The 24,270-nt window shown below is 43.0% G+C and overlaps 1 protein-coding gene and 1 long non-coding RNA gene across 8 annotated transcripts in view; one reads left to right on the forward strand and one right to left on the reverse strand.

Moving 5' to 3' along the window:
- Positions 1 to 24,270, reverse strand: part of AUTS2 (AUTS2, activator of transcription and developmental regulator) — a 670,249-nt gene that overhangs the window by 319,430 nt on the left and 326,549 nt on the right. The gene's annotated exons all lie outside the window — the stretch shown is intronic.
- Positions 2,833 to 5,983, forward strand: LOC110407920. Of its 2 annotated transcripts, XR_002444089.1 has the most exons (4): positions 2,833 to 3,496; positions 3,768 to 3,955; positions 4,112 to 4,353; positions 4,932 to 5,983. It is a non-coding gene; the product is annotated as an uncharacterized LOC110407920 (long non-coding RNA). The 2 variants fall into 2 exon arrangements; XR_002444088.1 differs by lacking the exon at positions 4,932 to 5,983 and having other exon boundaries at positions 2,837 to 3,561; positions 4,112 to 4,226.

Raw genomic sequence — 24,270 nt, forward strand, 5'->3', positions numbered from 1 at the left:
CAACTCAGCAGTCAATGTACGTGCAGTGGCACAGTGGGACACCTGGTGCTGCTGTCATCCAGCTCTTTCCCCTCTGCTGGAGACACGCAGCTTTAGAATTTAATGACTTGTTGCAGCAGAGGTGCAAATAGATTGCTAACTTAGCAGTTCACAGGGTGTTTTGATTGCTTCCTGTGCGAGTCCTCCCTTCACAATAACCTGTGCCTTATACGCTGTGGTTATTAAATGTGGGGAGCCCAAGAAGAAAAAAAAAAAAGGCAATTTTTGAACAACTGCATGGCTTCGTTCCACACAAAAACTGAAGACAGAAGTAATCTGCAATAGTTAAGGCAACTACCAGTCTGTGGACTGGATTGCTCTGAAGGCTGACAATGAGCTCAGCAGTTAGTGGTCTGCATCTGAACAAGGTCAACAGCTACTCCTATCTGACAGCTACTCTCCCCATCGTAACTTCAAATTTCCTACTGGCCAAGTGCAAACCTCCCTACAGGTACAATGAGGACTTCCAGCAAGCAGGCAGCCTGGGGGGCTGAAGGACACAGAAGCGACAAAGCCCTGAATCAAAAAGTAGTGCTGTGCAGGCTGGAGAGGACCAGCAAAACAGTATGCACAGCACTGCCCATAACCCATCGTATGTACCCCCCTGCATTTACCAAATGAAAACAGAACTCCATTTAGCAGCAGCATCGGTAACGCTGTCTTCAGAACAAAACAAAACCGTATTGGACACCATCAACCAAAAAATCAGTCTCTGAAGTTCAGACAAGGAATGGGAGTGAGAAGGAACAGTGAATCTGAAAGAGCATTTTGCATCCGTTTCCCTTATTCTACTGCTTACAGCTATCTCCCTAGCAACATATGTTTCAGTGAGCTAGAGCTTTGCCATTAGAAACAGGTTCTTAATTAGGAGCTTATAATAATTTATAAACTGACAGCTGTGGCACAAAACGAGCTGACCAAAATCTAACAATTAGAAGAAATAAAAGCCCCAGCCGACAAGCCAGCCAAAAAAAAAAGAAATTAAAAAAAAAAAAGGAAAAAATAACACACACCAAAAAAAAAAAAAGAAAAAAAAACCAAAACCACCAAAGCAGCAGATTCTGTTCCCTCATTTCTGCAGCACACACCTGCACAGCCTGCATCTCAGCTGTGCAGGAGGCGAGCTCCAAGTGACGGAGATCTGTGCACGCCATTACGCCGAGTCAGTAAGAACGCCCAGCGCCGGCATCGCTTGGCCGGGAGCAGGAGGAAACAGAGCGGGGAGGTGCTGGTGTCTTGCAGGCGATGCTAAAATTCTCTTGCCTTCCTCTAATAGGATTGAAAAGCTGGTGTCGTTTGGGCAAGTGGCTATAACGAGGTGGTAGGAAGTCCAAGGGCAGGATGGAGTCCCCTCTAGTGATTCACCTCCATTGCAGGAAGCGAGGAGACGGCCCAACCCAGGCAAGGCCGAAATTCCGCGCAGCTCTCTAAGCCCGATGGAGACACATAATGAAATACAACCCTGTCAAGCTTGGCCCCTGGGTAACATTTTCACTTCTACATTCCATTTCCAGTTTAGGTCGAGATTTTTAAGAAGACAGCAAGCAGCACTCCAGTCCCAGGTGACAAGATCTGCTCAGATTTAGTCTTTGAATGTTGCAAATTAAATTCCCTCATCAGGCCTCTAATCACTCTTACCAGATGGGGCTTGTGCTCAATTTTGGATCCACAGGAAATTTAATGGTTATTGTTTCTGTTTAAATAGGAGATTATTGCATTTTAATAAGTTCTCTTTGGGACTTGCAGCAACAATAGAGCACTATGAATTACTGTAGATAGCTGTTACTGCATGCTGGGGAAAAATCAAGTTACTAAGTGTGACAAGTTGCTTTTTCTTCCCTTCCAGCAATCGCTCGGAGTGTATTTACCACCAAATTAAGTATGTGCCGTGGGGATAATATTTTTATCCTGCCGAGGGGGGAAGGCGCTTGTCTGTGGATTTTCATTAAAATGACACATCTGTTCAGCAATTTCACAAAGTAATTCTGCTGAAAGTTTTATCAGCTAATTTTAATTATTCACTCCAGTGGGTTGAATACAGGATTCATCATGTTGAATTAATACATTTGACGGGAATTTCACAAAGAGGGGGGAGAAAAAGCAATCAACAAATTGAATTGTCATGCAATATGGATTAAATTGAGATTCTTTAATTAGGATAAGCCTGAGATTTGGTATTTTGAAGGTATTAGAAAGCTTAGCAATACAGTGGTAAAGATTAAGAAAATGCAATTAAATATTACACTTTGGACACAGCCAGCGTATCGTGTGAGCAGAAGACAAGGGCCCTCTTTAGCAGCACAGTTAGTGGTGTTGGTTTCAAGAATTTCTGAGCATTTGAGTTATCAGAGACGTCAACCGAGGCCGACTTCTGTCTGATGAAGTCAAGGAGGTGCTTTTGTAAAGGACATCGCCTTTGCTAAATGATGGAATCGCACTTATCTCTTAAAAACCACTTGGCCATGGACTACGAATCACCTACCACGTTAAGTTGAAGTTTAGATGAAAACACACACAGGAACCGGGCATTTGATGGGTAAATTCTAAACGTGAGTGTACAGTGACAAGAAGCAACAGAAATGAAGGCAGACCTCCACAGTGGTATGATGGCAGGTGACTGTGGGCAAGGTGCATTTGCCAAGATCAAACGTCCCTGCTGGACTGATGCAGTTCTGCTTAGTTGTACATAACAAACAAACAAAAAGAATAAACCAGTATATTTAATTAATATTAACAAAATATAGCAGAATTGGTAAAAAATACTTAGAAAAACTTGCATGCTTACTGATAGGTAAGTGACAGAACTGCTTGCATGGAAGTTTTTCTTCTAATTTGAATTGTGTAACTACTTCGTCTATCTCCAAAGCCAGGAGACAGGATTACTGCCTTCCAACTAGCTCTGAAGAAATCCGGAGGCCCTGACCCTCACTGGGAACGCTACTGTGAATGTGTTGATACATGCTGATGATGAGTTGGCTGTAAGCAGTATGACAAATTGCATAACAAAGACATACTTGGCAGCAACAGTATGCTGCATTTATCGAACAATACTTGTTTTAATATGCTGCTACAATTGCTTTTTTCTGTTGCTTACATTGTCTCCCCAAATACACACTGCAGTGATGCCTGGTGTTAAAACTCACCAGTGAAAACCTCATGACTTACAGCAACACTGCAACACTCTGTGTGTGTCTGACATGAATGGAACTTTTAGGTCATAGAACCACAGAACAGTTTGAGTTGGAGGGGACTCTTACAGGTCATCCAGTCCAACTCCACGGCAATGAACAGGGTCACCTACAGCACCCTATCTCCAAAACTACCAATTTTCAGCAGGCTGTGCCCATAATCTATCTACAAAAGAAAGGAGATGTCATCAGCCCTTTAATTCAGTTTGGTTACTCTTTTCCTCAAAAGTAATATTTTAATATATCATCACAGTACCATTCAAATCCAGGTGAATATGTGGCCACCCATTCTTAACAGCATAATTCTTATCAACTAACTTTAATCATTCAGAATGTAAGTGTCTAATCTGAACTAGCCACTTGAGTCTTCTGTATAGACAACAGAAAAGAGCTAGACATCAGGGGCAGCCAAACTCACCTTGCATGGGTACATTGCTTAACACAGGATGGGTCATTCTCTGGAGGTGATTCTGTCCATGGATCAGATAGAGAGGTCTGGAAAACTGGTTTACACTACTTTGTTCTCATTCTTATTCCCAGAGTGTTGTTTTTTTTTCCTCACAACTCTACTTTTTTGGACCTGGTACCCGATGCTGTCACCTACATGACATCAGTTCAGCATTTCAGTGACTGTGGGCACCATTCTGACCCGTGCACACGTGGAGCCAGCTACAGAGCTGCCAAGCACCAAGGAGCAGGATTTACCTACGGCTGCACACAGCACACAGGTAATGTGCTCACACTGCTGCTGGTACCTGAAGGCATCATCAATTTTGAACCTGTTAATATCTCTTTCTTTATAGGGAAAAGACTAGACTTCTTTTAAGGTACCACGTTGACTGTAGGGATGAAGTTTTAATTCCTGTTAATCAATGTTTTCACAGATTTCCCGTGCGATCCAGGGCAGGCCTGGAGATTTCTAAAAGCATTCATCGTTCAGCCACCTCTGCTTCTGAAAATTAATGACAGTTTCACCATTCAGAGGACCAAGCAACAGGCCTGTTCTGAACTCTGGTTGAATTCTTACTTTGTTATTTCTCTGCGAAGTTGACAGAATCAATTTATGCCCAAAAAGACCTTTGAGACTTCTGGAGCACAGCACCTGTGAATGATGGATATTTTTATTGTGAGCAATTTTTAAATAATCAGCAACTTCTTAGCAAGTTATGTGGTATCTAGAACACTGAGTTCCCTTCTGATTGAGACTTTTAGTTATTTCAGTAGAAATAGTAACTAAGTTATCACCATGACAGCAAAAAATCAGTTTCTTCATGCTTTAAATTCTAGAAATTCAACACCTAAATTAACATCTGTAATGCACTGGTTACTGAGTCTTAGAGTAGAAGACAAAACTTGGATTTTTGTGTAAATTATTTAGCTAGTAATCACCAAATGAATCATCACTTGTTGCAGGCCAGGCATAACCTGTATTTCAAATGAATCTATGGAATAGATGATGCAATTGTCAATGCTGATACTGATACAGGTCTTCAATTGCATTTCACACCTGGTTTCGTTCGTGGAAGCCTAATGTGCCTTGAATAGCTGCGCTATCCAGGCTAAGGAGCAGCCTCACAAATGTGGATCCTCCACAGTGAAAGACAAATACCTTCCAGAAATCCTTCCCAAACTTCTATTTATATTCCCATTAAAACAAACAAAAAAACACGCAGATGCAACTGAAACTCAACACTCTGTTTGCAGGCAGAAAAGACACAACTACTTTGCGAATGGAAAAATGAACAGCTGATGAAAAGCTGAGGATTTAGCCAAAATCTGCAAGTTTATCAGATTGCAATTCCATCCCCAGAGCTGGCTGCTGCGGAGTTCAAAGACTGCAAGGCCAGGCTTCAATTACACCGGGCTGTTTACCCACTTCTTTCTCTCCCTGCCCTTCTGCCGTCCCCGTGCTCAGATGTCATATTATCCTTATCAGCAGATTAAAAAACCTCTTTGCAGAAACACTTATCTGTATGATACCAGCGATGACACTTAAGCTTCAACTTTCCTATTTAACACTCCACGTGCCTTACTGATATCATCCTGGACACATGAAATTACGTGTTCAGGACTTTCAGGGTCAGGAGAACAGCCAAGTCAGGTCGGGTAAGAGTCCATCCAGCCTAACCTCCTGTCTCCAATCTGTTTCAGAGGGAAAGACAGTTGTAGGATAAACCTCCACTGAATAAACTTTCCTCTTGTCACACAAGATTTATAGCCTCACTTAAGTCTGGATTCTTGACAGTTCCTTCCCAAACCTCTTCTTTATTTTTAGTATTTACTGTAACAGCTGGAGACACTCTTCTTGTTGATATGAATCAACACCAAATCCTTCCCCAGTCTGACCCGGGGAATCATTTTTTCTGAGCCTGAAAAATGAACTGACAAAACCCCCTTACTTGCTGTTAATTTTGCAACTGTAATTTCTTGGAACTGCACCTTCCCCCTGAATTACGACCTGCTGTCATCAATAAACACGTGTGAGGTGAACATTCCTGAAATGCAGCTCCCGAATGCTAACCAAGAGGCTGCAAGGCCCACCTTGCTGCCTACTGATTTCACTGAAGTGCCTTAAGGAAGCAAGCCTGAAGGAAGGCAAAACCCAAGCCACTGCATGCCCCAGTCAGATACTGAACAATATTCAACATACTTCCAATTGTCAGCTAATTTAATAGACGTCGTGATGTCCTGTCATGGCTGGGTACTCATTAACATGTTAAAATTAATACAGCATGTCTGATTCCATTTAAAAAAAAAAAAAGATTAAATTTATGCCTCGTATTTCCAGCTTCACAGACAGCTAATCAAAAGAACAAGACAGATTCTAAGATAACTGCTCCTTTGTATGGCCTCACTCCTGGGTGGCAACATCAAAAACTACTAAATCTAAGGTATAGTCTAACAAAAGGGGGAAGAAAAGGGAAGAGAAAACCCAATGAAAACCAACAAAGGATCACAACAGCTTTTGCTAGGTGTGGTGCTATTATGTAATCTAGGAATACCAGTATTTGATAATTGTGTTAGCACTCTGTGTGACCTTGTCAGGAAGGTAAAATTACTATATAATTATATTGGCTCATTAGAATTTCCTGTAGGAACATACTACTCTAACTTAAGTTAGAAAAGCAAGCAGGAAAACACCATCATGGACTATACAACTTCCGACCAGACCCTTGGGGGGCAATTATAGGACAATGGCCAACTTCCACATTTCTCCTTGATGCTATGCAGCTCTTTCCCAGGACTAGGAACTGAGGTATCTAAGGGCTGATGCACCACAGAGGTAAAAGGCTCTCTGGGGGAATGGAAATTGCCTGTGGCTTGAGAGAATAAAATGCTCTGCAGACCCCTGTAGTGCTGGCACACTGCAGGAGGTGAAGATATGTGAGGATACTAGTGTGGAGGATGATTAAAAAAAGCATGCTTGTCTTTACATTGTTTTTGGAGTAATGGTTTGTTCTCAATAAAAAAAAAAATCTTGCTTCAAAACAGGCATCCAGTCACAGAGTAGGCTTCTGCTCTCAGCACCCAGAGGCAGAAATACTGAGCCCAGCCCGGCCCTGCAGAGGACGCTCAGCTAGTACACATGCCTGGTCTCAAGGTGGGACAGATAGAATCATAGAATCATAGAATTAGCTAGGTTGGAAAAGACCTACAAGATCATCCAGTCCAACCATACACCTACCACCAATAACCCCACTAAACCATGTCTCTCAACACAACATCTAAATGTTTCTTGAATGCACCACAATGACAAGAAAAATGAGGTTCCAGCTAGCTACCACCCAGAGACCGATGAAGCTGTTCATCTGGTATCTCTACCACTTATTTCTCACTCTCAATTAAAGAAGAAAAGGGTAGACGCAGCATTGAGTGATGTGGTTTAGTGGTATGGTGGCGATGATGGTTGGACTAGGTGATCTCAGCAGTCTTTCCAACCTTAATGATTCTACGATTCCCATGTATCAAATCTGATTGAGAATCAGAACCAAGAATATGTTTAACAACTTCATTTTATTTATTTCATATTTTTTCGAGCCAAGGGGCCAGGTGAAAAGAGCAATTATTCAAGAGTTCTTCATATGGGGCCTTGTTAGCGTGCTCACCACAGTAAGCATCCACTTAAAAATGAAATCTGTACATTCCCCATCTTCCTTCAAAGGGCCTACCCCTTTCCCTGCAGATGGCACATCTATGCAGCATCCAAATATAGGCGGCATATCAAGATCATGACACAGCAATGATGACAAACCTCCAGACAGTAAAGATGAGGCAACAAACACAGCCCCAGGGGCACACTCACCTCTCCCCACGTGGGTCTGCAACCTCTGGGCGATCTCACCCACACCATGTAAGACAGAATGTGATACAGTATTGTCGGCTGAACTCTTTTTTTATTTCCTTTATGCTCTTCAGAATTCCTACAACATAAATACTTCAAGCTCAATGCTTTCTTTTTTTCCAAGTGGTTTTCTGGTTATGTTTATATTTATTATTTCCTGGGAACCTATAGCATTGTTTTCTCACTATGTTAATGTCACCCATACTTAACACCTACCCTCATCTACAGCAGGGTTGGTAAGTAGAAGAAATTACACAGTATTCCAAGTCCTTTGGGGAAGTGCAGTTCGTAGCAGCCTAAAAACAAAATACACAGCCTTCAGATTTGTCTATTAGTTTTGCAACAGTGGAGATTCTGGCAACAGAAACTATATGGAAAGTCCATTTTCCATTGAAAATATTAAATACTTTCCATTTTCAACGGGACTTCGCTTACAATAGTTTCTGTATTACTCAGCTCTCAGTCCTGTCTCCATTTCCCATAAGGAACACACAGCTCTACTTGTTCATTTTTTCCCAAAAGAAAAAAAAAAACAGAAAACTGCCTTGATTTTCAGAGAGAGGGTGAACGCTGTGATCTTATTCAGTGGAAGTCACCGGGAATCATACAATCAAATATAACCTTGAGCAAGGCCTTGGGACAGACAGTGCTTTAACCCTGTACAGCAAATGCCCAGCACCAAGCTTGTCCCTTCGCTGGGCTACATAATCACAGTCAGCCCACACTCCAAACTGATTATTACCACAGAATCACTGAGGCTGGAAAAGACCGCTAGGACTATCAAGTCCAACTGCCAACCCATCCCCACCATGCCCACTAACCATGGCCCGAAGTAACTTGTGACGGTCCCCTTTTAATTTTCTGAAACCAAAAGAAACTTGGTTTGGAGGTATAATTGGATGTACTTCCTCTAGTCAGAGCCATTTGGGCAGTCACTCCTGCCAGTCTGATGTAAATCATGCAAATCAGTTTTTTGTTAAGAAAATCCATGGGAAAACCTTTGATTGTTCAGCATCCGAAAGAAGAACTGGGAATAAGGAACACAGAGCTAACAAATGGTGGTTCAGGGCAGGGAGATGTCTTCCCCTGCGTAACAGACAACCCCAGAGCACCCTGTGCTACATCACAGCCCAGCACAGAGGGGATGGTGCTTCCATGTCTCTGTGGTCCTTCCAGACAACAATCTCCGACCCAGTGCAGCTGGGAGAAAGGCTCCTCACCTTAGGCACAGGGGAAAACCACTGAGCCCTTCCCCTGCAGCCAGCCTGGCTCACCTGCTGCCGTGCTGCAGGACACAGGTGGGCTGACCCCAGCTCTCAGCACTGATGGCGAGGATGATTGTGCCCCATGGGTCCCGTTTCCTCCTGCACCGAAGATTTCCCTCACTGATTTGAGTTGTCTCCAAGGACAGCACTCCACAGTGCTGCAGCCAGAGATGGAGCTCCTCCAGGAGCAATTACAGGTGTTTTATTGGTGCGACTGTTTCCCCAGTGACTCCATGAGAAGCCTACAGCTTCATCTGCCTCGGCCCAAGTCAGCTGCATGATTCCCAGAGTGCTTTGTTTTTCCATCTACACAAGGATGGCACCTGAAGAAATACCCCAAGGGATTCTGTACTGTGTGAGAAAGGCACTGCCTTCATCTAACAGGAAAACCTAGATCGGTTCCTGCTGGGAAGTCACAGCATTCAGCTTAACCAGAGTGATGGGTGAGCCCGAACACCAGCACGTGTCTCTATGAAAGAGCTGAGTGACCTGTAGATAAGGGAGGAGAAGCTGGAAACAAGGATCCTACTTAAAACAAAGATATTCCCATTTGTCAGTAACATACAGATAGAACCAATGCATAGATTTTCACACGATGTGGGCATGTTTCCCCGGCTTTTACACATTTAAGTCATTAATTCTGCACTGGACTGGTATGGTCCAATTCCTCCAGACAAGGTGCATAAAAAAGCCACTAAAACTTCATATACTGAGCGAAAAGATAAAACCACATACATGACTGAGCCTGAGCACTGATATAAGAAAAACCCACTGTTCTGTGGATACTCCATCCCTGGAGGTGTTCAAGGCAAGGTTGGATGGAGCCCTGGGTAGCCTGGTCTAGTACCAGATCTGGAGGTTGGTGGCCCTGTCTGTGGCAGAGGGCTTGGAATCTGATGATCCTTGTTGTCTCTTCCAACTCAAGCCATTCTGTGATTCTGTGATTCTGTAGATCTGACAGAGCAAGCAGCAAATAAATATTTGGGCCATTTAAAGCTGGTTCAGGGAGCCCTAATAGGCTACTAAAACACGTACTTAGAAGGTACACAAAAACTATTCATTTTGTTCACTGACTTCAGCAGAAGTCCACTTTGGAATAAATATTCCATCAGTAACTCACTCCAAGCCTTTTCCTAACCTACAGACAAACAGTATGGCTTTTTTATCCACATATTTTAAAAAGTGAAAGAAAAAAAAAAACAAAAAACAGCGCACCCTCAGATTTTCACTGCAAACAGAACAGTTAATTCCACTTGTGATTTACCCCTAGTGTGAAGCCAGCTGCTGGCTTATACAAGTGCAAACATTTAAAAAGTGACAAAGTTACTGCATACACCCCAAGATCTCTTCTTGAGATCTTCTGGAGTGGTGTTTTCACTGTTTTTTAACATCTCAACAGGAGTACGTCAATTTACATTGTAAACTTGTAGAATGCACATAACTAAATCAGGAAAACTTGTCTTATTTAAAACGGCGTAAAACCAAAAGTTGATATCCAGTACATACAGACGGCTTACTGCTTTACCAGTTGTTAACTGAGCAATCCATGGAGGGCCACATCATACAAGTACAGAACATGTTTGGCATCCTATTAGTATTCCTAAGACACAGGCAGACGGGCAGATGTTGTCTTTGCAGGAGGAATGCCACATGCCTATCTATATTTCCATGGCCAGAAATAACTGAGTTATGACGACCGTGTAGTTACTTTGTAAAACAGTTCAAGTGGGGGGAAACGTTTACTCACTTGAGAACTCTAAAATCAATCTGATGTCACTTAAAAATAGGAGATGCGGATGCAACCGATACACTGATCACAGAAACCACATGGATGCTGCTATTTCTGTAGATATCAGATAACATAAAGTAACACAGTTCCACTGAATTCAAGGAATCTGTACTCACAACAAATGAACATCTGGTCTATTACATTTGGAGAAGGATAGGTTAAATACTACTCCGCTACTCCTACCTATTCCAGTTTACTTTAATTTAAATGGACTCATTTCAGAATATATTTTTTCTTAAGACTCTCAAGCTGAAAATTATGCAAGGGAAAAAAAAAAAAAACAAAAAACCTTGGAAGGATTAAAACTCTACCAATCCCTGGGAATTCACACTGGAGTTTTCTGAAAATTCAAACTAGATGGAAAAAAAATTCAGCGTTAGTAATCTAAAACCCAGCTTCCATTTCCATAAGTCATTTGTGCCACTGAGGAGCCTGACCTTTGCTGTCTTCCAATAAAGTTCAGGGCTGAGAGAGATTAGCCACCATTTGGTAGAAGCCTTAGGCTGCTATGTGCCTGCTTTGAAGACGTGAGCCCAGGTGAATTGTGAAGGTTAAAGACAAAATTCTGCTTTATACCGTCTTTCTTCAGCTGCAAATGTCCACCCACAGCAGTGTGCGTGCTCACCTGGAACCACACAGAGGGAAGCAGCGAAGAGGTCTTTGCTAGCCTCGATGCTGAAGGGAACTGCGTCATTTACTGAACCAACAGCACAGAGTAACTTTAAATCCTCTCAAAATAACTCAGCACCAACAACGACAGAAATCTCAGGCCCTTCTGGCAGGACAGGTGGCACGTTAAAGTGTCTGTAAGATCTCTTTGCTCCTCAGCTAATTCACGTCCCGTTCTTTTCTTCTACTGAAAAAACCGCAATCCGCTTTGTTCGGTTTTGTATGCAAGTATGTGTGGTTTATACGACATTTTGTGCCGGCTAATTAGTTTACTAGCAATTAAAAATAAAACCATGGCAGAGCTCCACTTGCCAGTTTCACCTTGTCACAAATGCGCTTGATGTTCACTGCGTCTGAAATAAAACGTATCACTAGCAGGGAGAGATCTTTCCTACCACTTTTTTTCTGCCGCCATTTGGTATAATTATTCCTGACAATTTGCCCATCACACTGTAAGAGTCTTTCCAGAAGGAGAAAAATACTACTTTGTGTTCTTGTGATCACAAGTCTAATTGAGCGGAAAACAAATCTGTTAAAATAAAAAAAAAAAAAAAAAAAGAGAGAGAGATTGAGAAAAGACAGACAGGCTAATGTTCCACTCAGTTAAAAATAATACAATATGATGAGCAAAGTAACAAGGAACCATCGCACCAAGCGCTCCTGGAAATCTGAATAGATTCCCTTGCCCTGATTTCTAGAGGAAGTATCTGCAGCAGATGCTGCTTCTGTGGATCCGACTCGCAGCTCTACGGAGCAGCTTCTTGCATGGTTGCTAATTACGGCCATCATTATCGCTTTCAGGCTGGGGTCCGGCGGGCGCTGGGTTGCGGTGCTGCCGGCGCGAAGGCCGCGTTCCCTTTCATCTGTGGCAGCGGAAAACGAGGTGCCACGTGTGTAATTTAAGCTGACAGGAAACATTAGCATTACGGTACACTTTGTCAATTAAATGATGGTTTAATCAGTACAAATCTGAATGGTCAAATAACGTTATAATTAAAAGGAAATAATGGAAAGTGGTTTGGTGATTAATTAACAGAACAGCAAGTACCAGCAGCACATCTTGTCCGCGATATTACTTCTCTCCTGTTACACGCGGGCTGGGGTGGGAGCGGTGGGAGGCACGCTGACCTTGCAGCCTGAGAAAATCCATTTCTGGAGCTGCGGATCCAGCAGCAATGGCAATTTTCACAAGCTCAAATAAATGAGGGGGAGCTTTACCTTTTTAACTTCCCTGCAGTGCTCTTCAAAGCACTGCCATATACCACCACTGGCGACTCCTGGCTCTTGTCCTTTGCTCTGCCTTTACAAATAGGAGGCTGGGTACCTTGTAAACCCTGGATGCCTCGACATATATTCTGGAGAGCTAGAAAATAATGCACTGTCGTTATCTCCCACTGGTAGCTCTGTCCCTTCTTTGTCACCGCACTGGCAAGCAATATGCTGCACCCAGTATGACTGTGAGATACTGCAACATACAGGATTAAATACGGAATGGAACCCATCACATGCCTGGTCTGGGCTCATTGATCAGGGCACCTGCTGGTGAAGGCTCTGGAGCTCATGTCTGATGAGGAGCAGCTGAGGGAGCTGGGATGCGTCAGTGTAGAGCAGAGGAGCTCAGGGGAGACCTCACTGCTCCCTACAACTGCCTGAAAAGAGGTGGTTGTGAGGCGGGGTTTGGCCACTGCTCCCAGGTAACAGCAATAAGACGAGAGCTGATGGCCTCAAGTTGTACCAGGGGAGGGTCAGGTTGGATATTAGGAAACACTTCTTCCCAGAAAGAATGGTCGGGCACTGGCACAGGCTGCCCAAGGAGGTGATGGGGTCACCGTCCCTGGAGGTGCTCAAGAACCGTGGGGATGCAGCACTTAGAGCCATGGTCTAGTGGGTGATAGTGGCCGTAGGTGGACGGCTGGACTGGATGAAGATCTTAGTGGTCTTTTCCAACCTTAATGACCACCATGAAATGCAGCACTCGTTTGGAAGCACTTGTTCTGGCATGTCCAACAGACAGCACTACAGTTCTGTATGAGGCATGGAGAGGTACACTGATCGTACCAAGAGGGCTTTTATGATTCATGAAAAAGAAAAATGCAGCTTTGCAGCAGTGGGGGATAATCTCCAGATAGCAGGGCTTAACTTTCAGATGTTCTGAATACTCACACCTCCAACGAAGCCTGAAAGGGCTCAGCATCGGTTGCAATAACATACACTGAGTGTCTTAAGGAAGGGCCCCAAATGAAGGCACAGAAATTTTGAAACTTTTCTCATTTTTTTAAACAACCGAAGCCTTAAAAATTTGCACTTAGCTTAATCAGGCTTTAGAAGGCAATGAACCCATGGCTTACGTTAGTCCACTGGACTGTCAATGCCTGGCCCCAGCAGACAAAGGCTGGTCCCATAAACGTCATCCTTTCACTCTGGGCCATCAATCCACCTCAAAACAGCCAAAAAACAACCAACAGATGGACGTGTTAAAAACAGCCAATGGACCAACAACGAAGTCAGGTCAAATCCCAGCATTCAGGGTGGGCAGAGCTGCCTCGGTGCTGGCGCAGCATGGCAAACCCAGCACGTTTCCAAAGGTCCAGCATTAGTGAGTAACAGAGACCTGAAGACTCGTCATCCAAATTTGTCATGTTTTGCATTATTACAGTGTGTCGTACAATGAAACAGCAACATGCACATTCAATCACGAGTAAAATGAGGGTGGGATGTTATATTTAATATTTATACGCATGGCATACTGGCAAAATTACTGGCATCTGTATGTGTGTGAATGACTGTTTTGAGGAACATGTGTTGTGTGCAATGCTGTTTATTATCAGTAAATGAAGCCAAAAGCTAAGTTGAAAATGAATGCTAAATTAAAAATTATATAAAATGGAGTGAAATGATTTAATTAGCAGATTATAAGTGACATGCTTCAGTATTAGAACTAGCTTGGGAGGGATTGAGGGAAAGGAGGAGGAGAAAAAAAAAAACTTGACACAGAAGGGTGGAAAAACATTTCTTTTTCTTCTATCTGTGGAGTTACAAACACAGTAACATATTGTCCTGGTGTTTATAATCACAGACTCTGCTGCCGTCACAGTGCTTGCTTAATGAGGCAGCCAGTTAGAAATAATGAGACTTTGAAACAAATTGTTCTCACTTCTAAAAGGAGAAAGAGAAAGGATGCGTGCTACTGTGATAGAGCGCAATAGGAGTGTTTTGGTAACATCTCTCTACTTAACTCCTCGTACTGCAGCCCTCCAAAGGAATTTTTGAGTAAAGTGCCATGGTTTCTTATAAAACTAAAAATAAAAAGCTCAAGACTCTTTATTCCCAGGTTTTTTCCACTAACTTGTTGCATGCCTTCATTAAAAAAAAAAAAAAAAAGCATTGCTCGCTAAATTAATTAACATATGTGAAACGCTTTGAACATTTTTCCTTGGTCTCTACCTTTCAAGCCGAATCTTTCACTCCTATAATGATCTCCTATTAAATCTGTCAATATTCTTCACCAACAGAAATCAATGAAGCCTCCCCGTGCCTGGAGCAGCTGGGAAGCCCCCAGCACCCCCAGCTCCATGCACGTCGCCCTGCGCTGGGCAGCCAGCACTGGCACGCTTCCCCACACCGCAGGCACTGAGCTGAAGTGGATTTGCAGATCCTTTTCCCATCATTTCCCTGGACAGCCCATCTTGTCCCAGCACTATCCTCCCCCGCACAGACTTTTTAAGCAGCATATGGTGCTCACAGCCCAGCTTGCTCTGTCCCCAGCGTGCGCATCCCTGGGGCTGCCTGTCAAACTCCTACTCCCCTGCTCCCAGCGCGCAGAATCATCTCAGTTTGCTGCACCCAGAGAATGCTCAACGTTCAATACAGCCTTAAAAAAACCCACACGTTACTACACACAGCCCGCTCTTTGATAAAATAATCCTGCTTGAATTCAGCACCCAGACAAATATGACAACCTTGGTAACCCTTTGAACCAACAACGTTCCACTTATTTTCATCTCTACATACCAGAAGAGCATAAATGCAAACAGATGTGAAACGCCTGCGCGCACAGGAGCGGCCCTACCTGGAGCACACCCCCAACAAGATGCAGAGCACCGCTATACAGAAGCCAGAGCCCAAGTGGAACGCTCCAGATGCAGACATTCACCATGCAGCACAGAATGACGGCGCTGAGCGGCTGCTGGCCCAGCAGCAGGAAGGAGTCGGGCTGCCAGAGGGAAGCGCACCCAGCCTCAGCTTGCTCAAACAGCTGAGCAGATGCCGGCTGCTCAGACAGCCATAAGGCTGCCTTTCCCATTGAACATACTGCTCCAAGTGCTGAACAGCAACTGCAGAAAATAACAGAAGGGAAATAATAAGGACTATATATTATGCGAGTGGTACAAAAGTTCTCCGAGTCAATCTGCTTGTACCTTTTTGCTACTTCTTGGTTGCTTTGTGCCAGGAAAAGGTATTGGGTTGGATGAGCTCTGTCTCTCTAAAAGTCAAGAAGGCTGCAGAATTTGAAGTCTATCTATAAGATCATAAGCCACATTAATTTCTCGGGATCTATTATTCATTGAGCAGCCTCTGATTGATTTGCCTTCCGTACAACCATCTGCTAATTTGGAAGGAAAAAAAAAGGAAAAGCAAAAAAAAAACCAAAACAACCCCCCCAAAAAAACGCAAGGATGGTGAATGTAATAGAAACCACTTTAGACGTGTTTGTTTATAGAAAAAACTGAGGGCTGGGGGGGAGGGAGAGATTTTTTTCTGGTCTCCCATGTACTCCTAAAATGGTCTGTGCATTGCCTGGGAGTAAATCAATACTAAGCACAGTCCAGGCGAGACTGCCATCTTACATGAAGCACTGACTGTAAAATAGACACAAAAGACACATGATACTCTCTAAGGTCCCCAGCAGCTATAATATCCATCCTTGGCAGCTCGCTTGACATTTCCTTGCCCTGCTTCCCAGTCCTTTCTTCCTCCCTCCCCCTCTCCCTCTCTCTAACAGCTATGCTCTGCCTCTCAGGGGCTCGCCGACCGGGTGAACAGATAACAAACCTGTCAAGAAGGGTTTAGCTGGGGAATAAATCCTGCATTCGCCAGGAAATGATGTGTACAATGGGAAAATACAAGGGATGACATGAGCCTTCCCTTCTGAGAGAGTGGCCAAGAGATGCTTAAAATGTTACAGCGTGTGCTAAATGGACATTGGGAAGGCTGATTAGATCCTATCTCGGACATTTCAAGTGGCTCCTTTCCTCCCCACTTTTCATTGCTACTGAAGACACACAAAGAAAGCAGACAAAGCCCATCTCTACTTCTGCACCTACAAAAATACATATTTTAAGAGGTTTGGCCACAAGGAGGGTGGGGTTGGCACGTACCAAACTGAAGGTCAAGGCTAAAATCTTTCTGAGTGGCAGGAAAAGTCGCACAAAATCCACTGGGTGGTTTTAATTTCCATATAAAAAAAGGAAAATATAAAAGCTAGAGGCTAATCTTGGTGACTTAAATACATGTCTCTGCTTATTACTCTTTTCAAAGGGCCTTTTGCACAAATCTGATTTGCACTGGTGCAATAAAGATTCATTATCCTTTTACACAGCAGACTTTGCATTTCTGCTTTGGATCTAATTATGAAAAACAGAAACCATCCCATAAACAGATGCTAATCACAGTAGAAAAGTACTTTCATTTGAGTAACCAAGTATATCAGAAAGTTTACTGGGAAGTACCAGCAGGAAGAGATTGCTGGGAGGGAAGAACTGATTCAGTACCTTGCGCAGCCAACATGCACAAGCTGAGATTTTGGGGAGCTGGGGGTCTTGTTGCAAACAGAAATGGAGCAATTATACTCATAAGTCCTCTCCAGCTTGAGGCAGTGATGAAGAACCTGTCTGTAAATGCTTCTGGAGACTCTCTATCAGCTCCAAATAGAACCTTGGCTTAACCTCAAACTGAAACCTTGGAGAACTCTGGGATTCAGACTGGAGTAAATGCTTTTGGTCTTAAGTACAGCAAAATATATTGTCTTTGTGCTTCTGCATCTGGAGACTGCTTTCCCCCACACATCCGAACACACACACTAAGACCAATGTCAGTTTTTAAAGCAATGTCATCCACCGCGTAGACACTGTAGGGCTAAGGATGCACTCAAGATGAAATGGTCATCAACGCATTTTCCTCTCTCCAAATCTAAGATGCTCTTTTCTTCTCTTTTAAGACATCTTTTTAGATACTGATGTAACCGTAAAATGTGGATCCAACTGATGGTTACTACAGCAAAACATGGCTGGTAAGTGTTCTTTAAACAATATGGGGTAGATGCTCTAGTGAGACAAATGGTGAATAAAGCAATGACAGTTTTAACTGAGACTATGTAATACACAGAGATATAATATAAAATATTTGGGTAAGTCATGCAAGGGTTCCTTGAATTTGATCTTCTTTAACAATCAGGAATATACATAGGTGTGGGCCACTCCATGAACACTCATGTTCAAAAACACAAGACGAAGTTAAATCTGCTCTACAGTGAAGAAGCAACCAGAAGTGATTGCTGTACCATTTCAGTTGATTATGGAAACACTAATTTATTTAGCACTATGATAGCAAGTGTTTTCCAAGAGAAGCTACAGTCAAACATCCACTTGTCAGTGATCAACCCTATTTAAACACACACGATAATCAGAATGCCAACCTGTTTCTTGCTTTAATAAAGGGCAGACTGCGTTCAGACAAACTCTGTTTATGCATCTTTAAACTCATATATAACATCTGGCTACTGGTAAACTACACTGACATAACGCAATGTAATAAACCTTGTTTGCAGCATCTTGAAGGAACAAAGCCTTCACTAATTATATTTTAATGAGGAAATGCATACGCTAATTATTGCTGTCTTCTAGCCGGCCTAAAGAAAACCCCGCACCCAGGAAATGCAATCTTGAATTGTATTTTTCCCTAAGTTCTGCTCTTTTTGCTTGCCGTGAGCTGATAACTCTGCTCCTATTCTTGGTGAAATAGCAATGCCATATAAATTACATTACCCAAGCCAAAAAAGGAAGATTACTGTTGACTAAGATACTATGCCCCTTTTTCATTCCACACAAGTGTTTTCTTAATTTGCAACTTGTATTTTAAGGAAGAGACACATTGTAAAGTACTTAGCTATTAATAGAGGAACAGGGCAATATAATACAATCCTGTTTATGCACTGATAGTAACGAGTGATGCACTGGTTTGCCACAGACAGCTTTTTATTACTGCAGGGCCACATATGCTGGGAGTTGCAGTGACCTTACTCTCAAAGGTTCACATCTTATTTTCTACTGCTAAGTGTTGCTTTTTTTCCATTTCTGGAGGGGAAGAAGGTCACTTCTCACTATTACTGTTCCATTAACTTACACTACAGCATACACATTCTTAATCCAATAGCATCTTACATTTTGCCTTTTAACTCAATAACACATTATTTTCTGAAGCCTTGCCTACACTGACCAAATTAATACCTGAGGTTCTGTAGCTATCAGTAGCAGAGCAGAGCAAATGTCTAGTAAGAACATTGAGGGGCTGAGGCATTTGTTACAACAAATCTGCTTCTCTTCTCACCTTTACAATTGTTAACACTGAGTGATAGGCTCCCACCCACCCACAGACCCACCAGCACAGGGGCCTGGTTCTCATTCACACCCAGCATCAATGAAAACCAGCCCCAACATGCCAGCTTTATGGCTTACACTTACTGAATAATACTCATGCCTCACAACGCTTCTTAAAACACATTAGACAAGACAAAACCTGCATTTCAGCCCTGTTGCTTTTTATAAAATGTCACTACTTGGTCACGGCGTTAGCAGGAGGCAATGGCAATACATGGCATCCTTCCCACACACGTTCATGGGAGTGCTGGGGCTCGGCACAGTATGACTTTTACCATATTAAGCAGTGACTTTGCTCACCTGAAAGAAATGACACAGCCATTACTTGTGATTCATGTATGCGCTGGAGCCCTTCAGTAACACTGTCAACATAATTTTATCTACCAATTGCTCTAGGTGCAAAAAGTTGCTCTAGTTCAACTTGTTCTGCCATTTCCAATTTATCTTCTTTAGTAAATAAATAAATAAACAAGCAGGGATGTTTTATTTAAGAATCTGATTCTAGACATATCAATGCATTAACACGCATCCCTGCAGATTCAGCCTTTTCTGATTGAATTCTGGATCATTTCTATTCAGTGAATGCAACAGGAAAAGTCCACGATGCCAAGAGAATAATATACTACAAGCTGGTGTTACGATGACATGCTCCGAATACTCCCCTGCCAAAATGAAATTTAATTATAGCCATTGTTTGTATTATTCAAACAACTATTGACAGTAAATCTATCTAGCATGATGTTTCCTCCTTGTATTCATTGCAGCCTTTAGAGTAGAAGGGAAAAAAAAAAAAAAAAGAAGTAAGAAAAAGGAAACGTTCTACCCCCCCATTCCTTCCCAGTATCTGGCTACATGAGGCCACTGAAGCCCAGTTGATTTCCCAAGTCCAATTATTTTGCAGTACACAATCCTCCAGAATAGCACTCCTCACCTGGGGACTCTGTCTGCCTAAACACACTGCACTTAATGGAGTCCCTGAAGTTGTCTCCATTTCATTGCTTCTAACTAATAGGCTGTGATATTTTTTTCCCCAAATAGACCACAGCTCTTCCCACTCCCCTCGCCCATCCTCCACCCAAAATCAAAGTGGCTAACGAGGCATTAGGAGACTGCCTGCCCATCTCCCATCGCCGCATCTTCACTACCACCTACTGACTGCAGGTCTTAAAGCCACAACAGCCTCATCTGCAGCACCGCCGAGCTCCCTCCCAGCTGCACCCTCCTCATTTCTCAACAACAAGGTACAGCAAAGGAGGAAATGGAGCTCTGTAGCCAGTACCTATTGACATGCATGCTACTGGGCCCCTTTAGGTGTACGGCTTAATAAACACACTCTCTCTAGATGTTGGCAATTTTAATACAATCTGCCCTATTTTTGCTTTTATTTCAAACTATTGTTTGTATCCATATTCAACAGGTCAATCTCCAGCAACAGAAAGAAAACTGCAACTTCAGAAAACAGAAGGATGTGCACTGTTCAAAGCACAATCTTCTGCCTTTTCTTCTACACCCCACTGCTTGTGCTTTTCTTTAGCACCATGCTTTCCATGTCTGTCTCAGGCAGGCAAAGTCCAGCAACTGTAGTGTCTGTTCTGAACACATCATCTTGGCATAAACACATCAATCACTATACTAAAATTACCAATGTTCGCAGATGTTGACATTCAAAGGGTATGAGGACTTCAAGGAGAAAGTGGAAAGGAAGAGCGCTGTCCTATTTAAAATGTTTGGCAAGCTGTGGAGGATGGTATTGCTCAGAGAGGAACATCCCTGCTAAGTCCAGGTAGTGCTGACTGTGAGCTGCCTTTTTTGTTTGTCACTGGAAGGTGGACATTACTTGTTCCGGGGCGAGATGCAGCAGGTCTTTTACAGTCATTTGCAGCAAGTAAAACAGTATTCCCCTCCTCCCTTTTTTTTTTTTTTTTTTGCGCATTTAAAGAAAAGACAATCTTCTCTCAAGTTACTCAGGCTGTAAGGCGGCTGAGTGAGCGACATGCCCACATGCCTGTGTAGAGTAAGATCAGCCCTTTGCAAAGCTCCCAGTGGGGCACAGCCCTGGGGACACGAGGTGGCCATGCATGGGCCAGCAGTGCCCCCCAGCACAATATCAACAGTGACACAGTCAGCAGATGGGGGGAAGCGATGATTTTCAAGCCCTGGTAGGACCAAGAACTGCTCTGGTCTCACAGCTGACCCTGCCCGGGCAGGAGGTTGGGCAAAAGGCTGCCTGAGGTCCCTTCAACCAGAATTATCTCACGATTCTACAATTCGTTAAAGCAGCAGACTAGAACTACATCAACTGTATTCAAAACCAGCAGCTGACTGCATCTCAAGGCCGCCACAGAGGAGAGGGCAGAGGTGTGTGGGCACAGCATGCTAAAAGGACACAGCTTTGACTTCACCACATCAGTTCCTAAATATGAATCTCTCTGTGAACCAGAGGTCTGAGGGGGAAACACAAGGTAAAAGCCTGATTCTCCTCTGCCCCATAGCAGAGGAGGGGACATCGGGGGCCCTGATCTCAAAGTCTGCTGCCTTGTAGGCCTTCCCCCACTGCTTCAAGCATGGCACCAGTGCAGGACCAGGCCCAGCCTTTTACAAGACGGTAACGAATATTACCATAGCCATGCCTTCACTGTGGGGATGGTTTCTAGTATTTTTTCCCATTAAGAAACATACTAACTTTTAAAACTGTAAATAAGTATACTTAATTACAAACAACATTTTATTTTTAGAAGTGGAAAATCCATCCCCCATTACTGCTTGTCTGATTATCTGCTGAAATTTTCAGCTTGGTCACCCGTTACCAAAAAGAAGCGAAACACAGTTCCCCATTTTCCATTATAGATCCAGGCCAAAATCTCAATGTCATCAGAGATGGATATTCTGACAGCTGCCCACCACAAGAGAAGATCTGAACAAATAACCAAGTTTCTGGAAATCCAAAGACTGGAATTGAAACAATCGGCAAAACTGAACCATTATTCCATTAAGACAACCTAAAATGTCTATTTTCTAATTTTTACTCCTCAGTGTAAGACAGCATTCAGCTGTGAGAGGGGCTGTACTGAGATGGAGGACCAGGCACTACCACATTACCCTGGACACCTTAAGCTTGCTGGTGTTTTCCTCTAAGTAAATAAGTAAAAAATAAGGCGTATCACCTCTTCCTTAGCTTATAAACTGTCTTTCCTAAACAATACCGAACTAATATAGTGGGGCCTCATGTTTCTTCAGAAATTACTAGTATTAATACAAATGAGAAACTTGGACCCATCCCCTCTCTACTGGGGGTACCACAGAAGTGGGGAAAGGGAGTAAAAGGCAAAGGAAAGCTCAAGGGATCATTTTTCTGACCCTTTTCAGCCTCCTGGGCTTGTTTGGGAAGGTTTGGTGGCTCACAAAAGCATTAAAAGCAGAACAAGAATGATGCAAATCCAAACAGCTTTCCGCTGTCCTTCAGAAGACGTTCAGAAGACTGTTAAGAAAGAGAAACAGGGGAAGCAGCCTCGTCACAAAAATACCAACGGTTAGTTCTTAACATGATCCAATACACATCCACAGGAACAGACAGTGAATATGAACACAGGTTTATTCCAAATAAATTCCCTGTCCCCAAGGCAAAAGAGCTTGGTTATTAAGGCTTTACCTACTGCATACCTAAAAACCACATAATCACGCCTGTCGTGAAAAAATATTTGCCTAATGCTGGCGGAGAAGTTAAGCATGTTAGCTCACTCCTCTGTACACTGAATTCCTGAGCGCTGTCTGGGATGACAGCAAACACTGTAATGAAAACTGAACTTTGTAGCTGCTCCAGCTTGGTAAAACCTGCAGAAATGCATCACTTTATGGCCACGTAGATGAATGCTTTTTTCAAAAGCAACCAACAAATTCATTTTCAGGTGCTAAGCATTTGCTACAAACTCTTACTGGTATTTGGGGCGTCTTTTTTAGAAGGAAGATTGTCTAACATACTGATGCCATCTGAAAAGCTCTGCATGATGCACAAGATACCCTTTGCATGGCCAAGGGTCCAGATGTAAACAACAGTGAAATGAACGAGGATTTTGGAAGCAGCAAATGCTTGGGCTGTCAGTTCACCCACAGAAGCTGAGTAGGATTCAGGGGTTAACTCTCAAGGACTGTCAACATTGAGCTTCTCCAGCAGTCTGCTAAGTGCAGGTAAAGCCCTTGGATGAAGGACAGACACTGTAACAAGCAAATAAGAGTACTGAAGATGTGTTTAAGACAAGAAACAGTTTTTGGTGGGTTTTTTTGTCCTTTATGGAAAGGAGATTTTTATGCGATTAAACACTCCCTTCTGCCTGCATCCCACCTCCCCAGATCCGATGTGTTTGCCTGGAGAAGAAGAGCTGTGCCATCCCAGGGTGACAGCGTTACGTTCAGACAAAGAAAATCAAAACCGAGATGTCTAAGAGCTAAGTTCCTGTACTTTGTTACTTAAAACAAGACTAGATAGCAACGTTTAATCACGTTTGACATTTAGCTTGAGGTACAGTAAGTACACCTAAATTACCTTTTTGGCCAAACCCAGCTTTGATGTTCCCATGGGAGACAGTCATTGTTGTCTTCAAAGGTTAAAGCCCTGAATAACTGTGGTAGGGAAAATGACAGGAGCTCAGTGATGAACTGACAAAGTCTCCAGAGTGATCACCGAGATGAACCCAACTTCTTCCACCCAACTTATCACAACTGTAATATATAACTTGCAAATATATCCTCTATTTGAAAAGATTTCCTGGAGCAGGGAGAGCTTTCTGTTTTGCAGACACTAGTGTTACAGTGCTCTTGCAGAGCACATATTAAAATGCATTAAGACGTAACTAGGGTTGTCTTCATGTTACGCCGCTATTCTTAAGCTGTTATGTTACTAAGCCACATTGGCGTTTTTCAACTTTCCTTTGATGTTCTCTCTATTATCTTTTTATAGCATAATCACACATTTTGGTATGTCGAAGATCAAAGGGAAGCTGGATCTTCTAAGGCTAAGCCTGGATATGGGGCCTGTAACTAACTGAATTCATTATATTTAATAATATTCTCTAAGGATTGGCAGGGGAAATCATATGAAATAATAAACATGAAGGTAAATAGGGAAAGACTACTGAAGTAAGCTTAATGGCAGTTTTGTTTTATGTTTCTCTTAAGCTCCCGCACTAACTCTGTCACCCTCCACTACACGACTGACAGGACTTGCTGACACTTATGTCCCAGCTACCTGGCTGTGTTGTGACAGGTCTTAACATGCCACTGCAGCCAACTTCTCCGTTTCAGCTTCTCTTTAATGCCTCTTTCAACT

Source organism: Numida meleagris, chromosome 18, assembly GCF_002078875.1.
Source record: "Numida meleagris isolate 19003 breed g44 Domestic line chromosome 18, NumMel1.0, whole genome shotgun sequence".
NCBI lineage: Eukaryota > Metazoa > Chordata > Aves > Galliformes > Numididae > Numida > Numida meleagris.